We start from the raw sequence: 11,168 nt of genomic DNA, 5'->3' as shown, positions 1-11,168 counted from the left end.
AATTTTGGCTTTCTATAACATGATCAAAAGCATGTTTTATAATAAGGAATGAATTTTTTTGCCCAGAAGACAGAGAAGAGACCCAAACTAGAGAAATGTCATTTAAAGGAATACTAGTCATGGCTCAAAGTATCCAAGTAAGTCTATTACAGAAAAGTTTAAAAACTAGCACCAAGGTTAGTGAAAAGGGCCTATGACTGAGGCAGAAACCATGTGACTGTTGACCAGCCCATGTATTGTATGACACTGTGGAGACTGCATATTAGTAGAAGAGTAATTGTACTCAGGCCTCTGGAAGAAGCCAGGTGAAGCTGGACCAGCTATTAGCATACACATGAGAACAGAACAGTTTCAGAAAGGGCACTGACTCTGCTTTTTGTTGAGTGAGAATGGTGTTTTACTTATTGAGCGACTTTTTCATGTGTCATGGAGCAGGCTGAACTTGCAGTTTAGAATCAGCATAAGTACAACAAGAAAATGCCTTAGTGCCAATCTTCAGACTGTTTATTCATAGACAACTGGTCATAACACAGTTTATGGTTGAAAGAGGCAGTGATGCGTATGAAGTTGGTGAGTCACAGACACAACCATCAGCTGTTCATCAGTCACATCCAGGAATGGCCATAGGGTCAACAGTTAGGTATGTTCTCTGTCCAGGGCACAAATGCACACTTACATTATCAAAATGAGTGACATGATTTCTTAAATTCTTCAGAAAGGCATATTTTAGCATATTGTATTACATTGAAAAGCCTGACTTTCTCACTTAGTCCTGAGATGACATTTTTTTTCCCCAATATTGACAGCTATCGTCATTTCTTAAAAAATAAACAGTGGAAAATCTTGCCAGTTGAATAATTGAGTTTTACCAACTTATTAGTTCAGTTCAGTTTAGTTGCTCCGTCATGTCCAACTCTTTGTAACCCCAAGGACTGCAACACACCAGGATTTCCTGTCCATCACCAACTCCCAAAGCTTGCTCAAACTCATGTCCATCTACCCACTTTTTATGTCTTTTAAAAACCACATCTAAATTCAACAACAGAAAATCAGAAATGTATTTCAGGGGTGAACAAAACCAAAGAAAAGATAGGAAATCCTTTATTTGCCTTTTCCAAGCTTAAATTTTAAACTTCCAACTTTTAGATTTTATTTATTTATCTAATCTGAAAAATGTCTTCAAAGTTATAAAAGGCAATTCTGAGATTCCACTTTCCTGTTCCCTGTTTAACAAAGGTCCCAGCATTCTCTTCCTAAAAATGTAACTCTGAATTTAAAATGTCCATCCTAATAAAAATTTGTTAGAGAAACTAATGGCACATTAAACCTTATTTGTTGTTCAAGCCCTCTGTTGAGCTTTATGTAGATATGAGTGTCAAGAACCGCCATTGTATAGCTTCCTGATACGACTGTATGTGTAGGCACATACACACACACACAAAATTGACGCTTTTGAACTATGGTTTGGAGAAGACTCTTGAGAGTCCCTTGGACTGCAAGGAGATCCAACCAGTCAATCCTAAAGGAAATCAGTCCTGAATATTCACTGGAAGGACTCATGCTGAAGCTGAAGCTCCAAGCCTTTGGCCACTTGATGCGAAGAGCCAACTCATTAGAAAAGACTCTGATGCTGGAAAAGATTGAGGGCAGGAGGAGAAGGAGGAAACAGAGGATGAGATGGTTGGATGGCATCACCAACTCCGTGGACATGAACTTGAGCAAACTCTAGGAGATAGTGAAGGACAGGAAACTCCAGTATGCTGCAGTCCATGGGGTTGCAAAGAGTCGGACAAGACTTAGCAACTGAACAACAACAAGAAAACAACTTTTTTCTTAATTTTGTTGTCTCTTGTGCTGAAAAAATATGACTGATTCCAAATGTTTGAGAAACTTTACTTCAATTTAATATTGTTTTATTTTTACATGAATGACTACATGTTAATTGATTAAATATTAACAAAATATATTTGGCTTTAAATTTGCAGTTCAAGCAAATGAACATAGTGCTTATTATATGATTGTTTTTTCATCACAAACTTTAATAAATGACTATGGGGAAGTTCTTTACTCTACCACAGATAGTAAAGATGGCTTTTAACCATTAAGAAAATAAATGAGGAATTCAGCACATTTGTGTAGCACAAGACCTTGTAGACCAGAGTTATGAGTTTGAGTTTTTATTCTAAGGTGAGAAGGCCCATAGATTTCAAAAAGAGAAGAGGAATTTTCTGAGTTTTGTATTTAGAAGATGGCTCTGGAGAGATAAACAAGGGGGCTGGATAGAATGAACCATGGATGCCTGGCTTGGAGTCAGGACATAGCTGAACTATCAGCTTGACGTAGGTACTAATGGGATATGTACACACACACAATTAATACACAGGCTTATATCCTAGCCCTGCCCACTGAAATGGTCTAGAAGCAAAAGCAGCCCATAGAGAATACCTAAAAATGTATATAGATACTCTCCCTCACAAGGAGGTGGGACACCTTGAACTGTGGTCTGCATCTGTGGTAATCTGCCTCCCAAAATACAATGTGAAGGAGAAGGGAGGGAGTTAACATTTCAGTGGAGAAACCAGTAAACACCCCCTAGCTAGGAGATCAAGGTCAACATCATTTACGGTAAATCCTGTTGCTGGAACATAACTTACACATGATGTATTGAGAATTGCACTTCCCTCTGTCAGCTTCCTCCCCTAAACACAAAACCCCAGGCTAACCTTGAGAAGACACCAGACAAACACAAACTGAAGGACCTTTTACCAAATACCTGAGAAATTGGCAAAGGCTCGAGTAGCCTAAGAAGACACAGTGATTAACTAAAATGTAATATTATGGAAGGGATTTTGATGCAGAAAAAGGATATTAGAGAAAAACAAATGCATCTCAATAAAGTGTATTTTAGTTTTAAAAGAAAATAAAGATCACTCTGGCTGCTGTATAAATAGTAACACTAAGAATGGTGCAAAGAATCACACTAAGACTGGGGCTAAGAATGATGCTGTATAAAGACTGATGCTGAGAAGGGTGCCCAGAATGATGCTATGTAAATATGATGTTACAAGCCTGGGTCCCTGATGTCTCTATAGCCATCACACCAACTTTTCATATCTTTCTCTCGACTCCTTATTTTGAAAGAGAAAAGTGAGCCTTTGTATGCTGAAGTTATGAGTCTTCTTGTGTGTGTGTGTGTCTTAAATATCTTTATTGATATTTTTTCTATATCAGCTCATTAAAGTCTTTGTTCCCTATTTCTTGCATTAATCTCCTGAAAGCTCCAGACTGGCAAAAATATTAAGTACACAGAAGATTTCTATATGACATACTTAATATTTATAAATTTGTTATTTGTTTTGCACGTGTCTATGGCTTAACTACTTTCAAAACACGCATGTAAGAATTAAAGATTTTAAAATAAAATAAAATAAAATAAAATTCTCCATAAAAACAAAAACCACATATAAAATTACAGACTAATCAAAACATGAAAGTCAGCCAGTGTCTATGGTTTACAATGCAGAGCTTGCAGACGACACAGACTGTATATAATTCATCTGTTTTTTAAAAAAAGAAAGCAGTGCCTCATCCTGAACTCTAGAAAAAGGTGCTCATACACAGGGAAGCTCACTGATGATTCCCCTTTATGTTTATAATATAGATCTACACCAAATCATTTCACATATCATATACTCTCTCTCTCTCATATATATATATATGGAGATATATATATAAATATTTAACCAGATTCTGGTGTAAAAGTCACAAACCAACATGCAAATACAAAATGTTCGGTTCAGTTCAGTCGTTCAGTCATTTTCGACTCTTTGCAACCCCATGGACTGCAGCATGCCATACTTCCCTGTCCATTACCGACTCTCAGAACTTACTCAAACTCACGTCCATAGAGTTGGTGATGCCATCCAACCATCTCATCTTCTGTCATCCCCTTATCCTCCTGCCTTCAATCTTTCCCAGCATCAGGGTATTTTCCAATTAGTCAGTTGTTCACATCAGGTTGCCAAAGTATTGGAGTTTCAGCTTCAGCATCAGTCCTTCCAATGAATAGTCAGGATTGATTTCCTTTAGGATTGACTAGTGGGATCTCCTTGCAGTCCAAGGGACTCTCAGGAGTCTTCTCCAATACCACAATTCAAAAGTATCAATTCTTTGGCAATCAGTTTTCTTTATGGTCCAACTCTTACATCCATACATGACTACTGGAAAAACCATAGCTTTCACTAGATGGACTTTTGCTGGCAAAGTAATGTCTCTGCTTTTTAATATGCTGTCTAGGTTGGTCATAGTTTTTCTTCCAAAGACAAGTGTCTTTTAATTTCATGGCTGCAGTTACCATCTGCAGTGATTTCGGAGCCCAAGAAAATAAAATCTGTCACTGTTTCCATTGTTTCCCCATCTATTTGCCAAGAAGTGATGGGACCAGATGCCATGATCTTAGTTTTTGGAATGTTGAGTTTTAAGCCAGTTTTTTCACTCTCCTTTTTCACTTTCATCAAGAGGCTCTTTAGTTCCTCTTCACTTTCTGCCATGAGGGTGGTGTCATCTGCATATCTGAGGTTATTGATATTTCTCCTAGCAATCTTGATTCCAGCTTCTACTTCATCCAGCTAGGCATTTTGCATGATATACTCTGCATATAAGTTAAATAAGCAGGGTGACAATATACAGTCTTGATGTACTTCTTTCCCAATTTGAAACCAGTCAATTGTTCCATGTCTGGTTCTAACTGTTGCTTCTTGACCTGCATATAGATTTCTCAGAAGGCAGGTAAGATGGTCTGGTATTCCCAACTCTTTAAGAATTTTCCACAGTTTGTTGTGATCCATACAGTCAAAGACCTTGGAGTAATTAATAAAGCAGAAGTAGACATCTTTTTGGAACTCGACAGATGTTGGCAATTTGATCTCTGGTTCCTTGGTCTTTTCTAAATCCAGCTTGAACATCTTGAAGTTCTCGGTTCACATACTGTTGAAATGTTAGGAATGTTAGGAAAGGGTTAACATACATAGGGGAAAATAATGTCTTATGCACTGTGAAGAGTTTTTACAATCCAGCATAAAGGCAAATGTGGTTGAAAAAATAGGGAAACACATATACAATGATAGAAAACAAAATGTAGTCAAGCCATCTAATAATAACAGATTTCAGATATCATTACTTAACATTACGTCCAAAAATGTCCATGTGTTGCAGAGGTCTCTTCAAGCCAATTAGAGTAGGGTCTGCAAATAGAAGCCTTATCAAGTAAGTCCACCTCATGATTCTGTCTCTGAGAAAATGAGGCTTGACTTCCAGTGAAAGGCAGGTAAGCAAAGCCATGAAGAAACCTTCTTTACAATAGCTTAACTTTACCAATTCAGGGCACTGTACACAATTCCCCAGCTGCTCATGCACACAGTATTCTGTGATAAAATGATTCAGTTAATTTTTTTTTAAAAAAGCATAAATGGAAAAAATAATAGAACTCAATGAAGTTAGTGAAACCACAAAGGCACTGAATTCCAGCAACACTTGGGAAGCTAAGGGATAAAATTAATCATAAAATCTGAATGATTAATCTTCCATAAGCACTCTGATTTTGGATTTACTATTAATATTTCATACTAGCCTTTGGATAAAATTGAGAAGTCTGACAAGAACCAATGTTTCAGAAGAAGCAGTGTCACCTGTAAACATCCTGCCACCTGAGCAACAAAATGGCCTCTGCACGCAGCCCTGGGTGTGATAAGACAGGAAGCTCTCAACACCCAGGCCTGGAGAAGATGGACTGCACATGTCACTGTGAGAGAAACCACTCTAGTGCAATAGAGCTACCGATCATTTATGTTTGTTCTTAAAAAAAATTCCAAAACTAACAAATCTTTTTCTCCAGAATTACAAAAGATAAAATCTATGAGTAAGTACTGTAATGTTATTACAGAAAAATAGACAACTGAAAAGAAAACTCCCCGGCCAACCACATCCTCCCCAGCCCACTTCCTATAGCCAGTACCTTCCACCTGCTCTGAGGATGGAGCCTCAGACACCATCAACGCAAAGCTGAATCAATGATCCTCTCTGTCACTGCAGCACAAGCAATGTGGCTTCTTTCTTACACACAACACTGATATCCTTCTTCAGGATTTTCTTTGAGGGTATTACTCAACACTGATTCTTTTAAAGGTAATGAAGGTGTCACAAAAAGTTCCATGGAATTCTTCTACAATTCCACAAAGACATCTGGCAATTTCATACTTTCATTCCTCCCCCATCAGTTTTTTCCTTTTCTAAATTACAATTGACAACTCATGTAAGATTTTGTTATTTTACTTAAAATAAGGGAGCTTTTCTGTGTCTCCCCGCTCCAGAGAACTGCAAGATTTAGTGAAACTCAGTGCCAGTAATTAGGAGGTAGATACTGTTAAATTCAAACTTGGACATCGGCGTGTCCCACTCAGAAAAGATTTTATACACGTAAAAACCTGTGCTTTCTGTCTCATATTTTATAAGCAACACAGGTTAATTTCAATTTCAGTTTTCCTTTCTGATGCAGACACGTGTACCTCGTCTAAGGAACAGTCTCCCAGCCACCTTTGCACACAGACCTCAGTGTTTCCTGAGAGAGGGAAGTCAGCGCCTCCTCCAGGGGCACTCGCCCATTTGAGAAAACATTCTCCCTTGCATCTTACCTTGTAAACTATGTTCACAGAAATCGGACAGAGGAAGGGGTGTTCTAGAGGAAAGTCAAGGACTGGAGATGCAGAGCCGAGCCCCTGCTTCCCCAGTGCACCTGTGCAGATGGTGCTCCAGGGAGGCGGGGCCTCCTCCCCTGGACCACAGACCTACTTTACTCTGTAATAAAGCAGGTAGTACTTCAGGGGATCTGGCAGAGGGAGGCCCAGGACCTTCTCACACAGGAAGTTCACCGGGGTCCCAGGCTTGGCGTCTGGCGGGTGGTCACCTCTTGTTTCCCGCCACTCCCCCTCCAGGTCTCCAGAGCCACTGTCATCAGAGGGATTGGAGATCCGACTGGCAAAGACCTCTTCATCCGAAAAGACAAGCATTTTCACTTGGCGGCGGCGAACTCTCCTTCGTTTACACCTGGGAGTGTTCTTCAGTCTGTTCCCCGTTTCCGTTCCCTTCTTCCTGGTGAATGATCTTCTTAATGGTGCCCCGGATGGCGATGCGGGCCAGGTCCTGGAGACTGTGAACCGCCAGGGGTATCACGTAACTGGACGAGCCTCGGCTTCCCTGACTGACTGGCAGGGCTAGATCAGCGGAGCAGAGGAGACAGTCAAGAAACCTGCTTCTTGGTTTCCCAAGCGGAAGGGCCAGTGCGTGTTATCTCCGTCACTTCTCTTGCAGCGGCAGGACCAGGACGCCCCCAACCTTGAGGAGACTCTTCGTGTGCTGCTCCTGCTCCCTCTGCACACCTGGCCCGCAGTCCACCCGGTCATACTGAGAACAATCCGAAGAAATCTCCAGGCCATTGCCAGCAACGAAGGAGGGTTCAGAGCAGTCAAACTTGTCGAAGCTGTCGCTTGTCCTGATAAAGAAGTCCAGCTTCTGCTTTGCGTACTCTGTCACATCTGAATGAAGTTCCACCGCGTGGCTCACACCCAAGGGGCCGACAATGAGCTCCACCATGGAGCTGAGGCAGCCAGTGCCGCTGCCCAGATTCAAGAAGGAGAGGCCAGGCTGCAGGTCCAGGGCCTCCATCAGCTCCGACGAGATGCACGGAGCAGAGAGGCGGATGTTGCTGCTCTTCCATGCCATATACCTTCTCTAAATTCGAGGTCATAGTCTGCACCTCCAGCTCAGAGTGGATGTGCTGAGCCTCCTTCAGATTGTCTCTCAGCTCATTGTCATCCTCACCAGTACTTAAGGCACCTCCTATCTTCGACATAAAGCTTAGGCAAAGTTACAGCTCCTTGGGCACCTCTCGCCCATCCACCTCCCACCATGCAGCCTGGACCTTTGCCGCCATAAACATCCACCCAGTCATGGGTGTTCTTGATGCACAATTCCTCCAGATGTGAAAATACGATGTATATTTCATTCTTCTTTCATGAAATGTGACTGTTGACAACCTTACCATTTGGAATACTGATTTCCCTGCTACACAGAGCACTCATGTTATAACTTCATTTAAGGCACTGTAATTCTGAACACTGATCTCTCTTTTCACATTGAGGGTGACACCACTTTCAGTGATAGCAACCTCAGGAAATGTTTGCCTAATCAGTCACATGACTAGTGAGGGGTGTACTACTCTTCTGGTTGACCAAAATACATCACCAAGTTGGGAAATTCTAATAGAGAACCTGAGACACAACACTTTTTTACAAAAGTGGAATAGTTGTGTTTCAAGTCGGTCTCCGTGGTTTGGAGCTAAACTTTCTAACCTGACCTTCACTTTGGTGCACCTGCTTTGTGTTCTGTATACTTGTTTGCAGTCTGTCCATCTCATCTTGCATTTCTACAGTTATACCAGGATTCTGGTACACCTCGGTAGCATCATCCAACAGAATGGAGTCAGACTGGACCCCTTGGGGAGCGTTTGTCCAATGACTCCTCCATGATGTTGACAGCATCATCAAGATGCCTATATATATGGATAAACTGCCACTAAGCAAAAATCTACCCAAGCAAAAACCTTGGGTAAATTAATCTACGCCAATCAACAAAATTTATAAATACGTGACAGATGTTCAAATCCAGGTCAGCCAAGCCTGGATGTTTCCTAAGCCTGTATATTTTCTACTAATAACTTGATTATAAAATTACTGAGTTGTTTATTTTGCATTTGCACATATAATTCCTCTTTACCTTTAGAATTAAGTCACTGACCCCCAAATTGCCCTCTTCTGCTTCTAATTTATTTAAAATAGAACACAGTTTATCAGGGTCAGGAGGAAGAGAAATAACATGTAGGGCATGCTTGCTGTATGCCAGGTTTTAAGCTAGAAATTTCACAAATTTTAATCATTTCCCACTGCAGCCTCCGTCTAGCTTTTTGTAGGAAATCTTAATCTCATTGGGAATTAGAATTACACGGTAGGTTCTATGAACTGAGAGAGGATAGTCTATCCTAGGGGATTCCCTAGTGGCTCAGCTGGTTAAAAAAAAAAAACCTGCCTGCCAGTGCTGGAGACAAAAGAGACATGGGTTCAATCCCTGTGTTGGGAAGATCCCCTGGAGGAGGGCATGGCAGCCCGCTCCAGTATTCTTGCCTGGAGAATCCCATGGACAGAGGAGCCTGGCGGGCTACAGTCCATGCAGTCGCAAAGAGTCAGATACAATGAAGCAATTTAGCATGCACGCACGCGGTCTGATACACAGTTCACTAAATCAAACACTTCACTGTCAGTATACCCTTTGGCAGTTTTATTCCTCCAGTTTTAATATTCAGTTCTTTTCTCAGTCAAATGTTCTATAGTTTTGAATACATATCTTCATTAAGAGTTGTAAATATGTATCTTTGTTCAGAGTCAAGTCATGGATTTTCCAAACGATGTGACAGGAGCAACATTATATTTAAATAGACAGCTCCAACTGATTTATTAAAGAATTGCTTTTTAAACGAAGAGCAACACTAATCACTTCTAATGATCAGTCAGGTCTGCAGTGTGTGAAGTTTGCCATGCAGGTTGTGGTCTATAATGAGCCTGTATGGTTTTCTGAACTGAATGAGTTGGGTTTTTAAAGTCCTTTTCTCTACTAAAATACTGAGATTACAAGATTGTCCTCTTGAGTAAAAACATGTTAATATCTTTCTCTTGCTGAGGCTAGGCCATTTTTGAAGCTGGAGGGTAACTGCCTTGCTGAGGGAAGGTAAGTAGCTGCGGTTTCCTGAGAGTGTTAAGTTCCATTGACAGCCCTCTCTGCCCCAGGCCCAGCAGATGAAAACTACTTAATTCTAGATCCAGTACATGGCCAGACACATTTAAAACCTGGAACTATATTTTACAAAAAGATGTTTAATATCTAAGATATTTGATAAAAATTTTCCCCATAGGTTAGGGTATCAAGAAGGACCATTCGTATCTCCAGATTATAAAAAGTTATTGATTAATAACACTTGTCAAGGGTTTAGAAGGTTATGGCATTTTAATCAAATTCACACTTGGAAACAAATTTCCTCTCTTTTGGAAAACACATAGTTTCATCTCAAGATAAAACAGCATCAGTTGAATAAAGGTTGACAATTTGTGTTCGTGGAGCTAGACAATTGATTTAAACTTTGATCTTTCAAATTTTCTGTGACATTGGAGACATTTTGACTCTGAAACATTACACAGCTGTATCTTGTTGGAAAGGTCCAGGAAAAGGTGACAACTGATAACAGTATAATACTGATGGAAATTAGACCCACTCCTGAGTCCTACAATGGTGTTTCCATGTACCACTTTCCCCTGCAAAATAAAAAATACCTTATTGAAATGAAGGAAGGATGCTCTAGAAAACTGGGCTGTGTGAGATGCCCGCACTGTTTATCTTCACCTGCTCTGACGTACTCCCTGTCCTTTGCCCTCTGCCTCATCCTGGTGGCAGTTTTTTAACTGTGCCCCCCGTCTTTTGTATATTCTTTCAGTGCCTAACTTTCACCATGATTTTGCGACAGTTTAGTCACTCTATTTGATTGCTTTTCATACATTCTTTACTCTATAACCTCTGATGACAGGATAAATAAAATCTTCCCAAAGCATTAGATACAATGATTTGAATGCAAATCCTCTATGAGCCTCTACACAATTTTTCAAGCCTATGTATGATGTCATGTTTTGAGCGTTTTATTACACTTACTCAATTTAAGTTGAATTAGGCAAGTGCTATGTCTTATTCTTCCTATATTTGGATTTTTCCTCACCTACAGTCTAGCACGGAACATGCACAATCAAGGTTCATTGAATTTAATTAAATTCCTTTTCCATGGAATTTGGGCTTCCCTTGTGGCTCAGCTGGTAAAGAATCCACCTGCAGTGTTGGAGACCTGGCTTCAATCCCTGGATTGGGAAGATCCCTCCAAGAAGGGAACCATTACCCACTCCAGGATTCTGATTGGAGAATTCCATTGACTGGATAATCCATGGCATCACAAAGAGTCGGACACAACTGAGCAACTTTCACTTCACTTTCCATGGAAAGACATTCTTGATTCCATTCAA

The 11,168-nt window shown here is 40.5% G+C and overlaps 1 pseudogene; it reads right to left on the bottom strand.

Moving 5' to 3' along the window:
* On the bottom strand, positions 6,843-7,906 carry LOC102185104 (annotated as a pseudogene).

The sequence above is a fragment of the Capra hircus genome, chromosome 14 (genome assembly GCF_001704415.2).
Source record: "Capra hircus breed San Clemente chromosome 14, ASM170441v1, whole genome shotgun sequence".
Taxonomy (NCBI): Eukaryota; Metazoa; Chordata; class Mammalia; order Artiodactyla; family Bovidae; genus Capra; species Capra hircus.
Note: the sequence above shows the minus strand (reverse complement) of the source record. Positions and strands in the feature narration are given on the sequence as shown.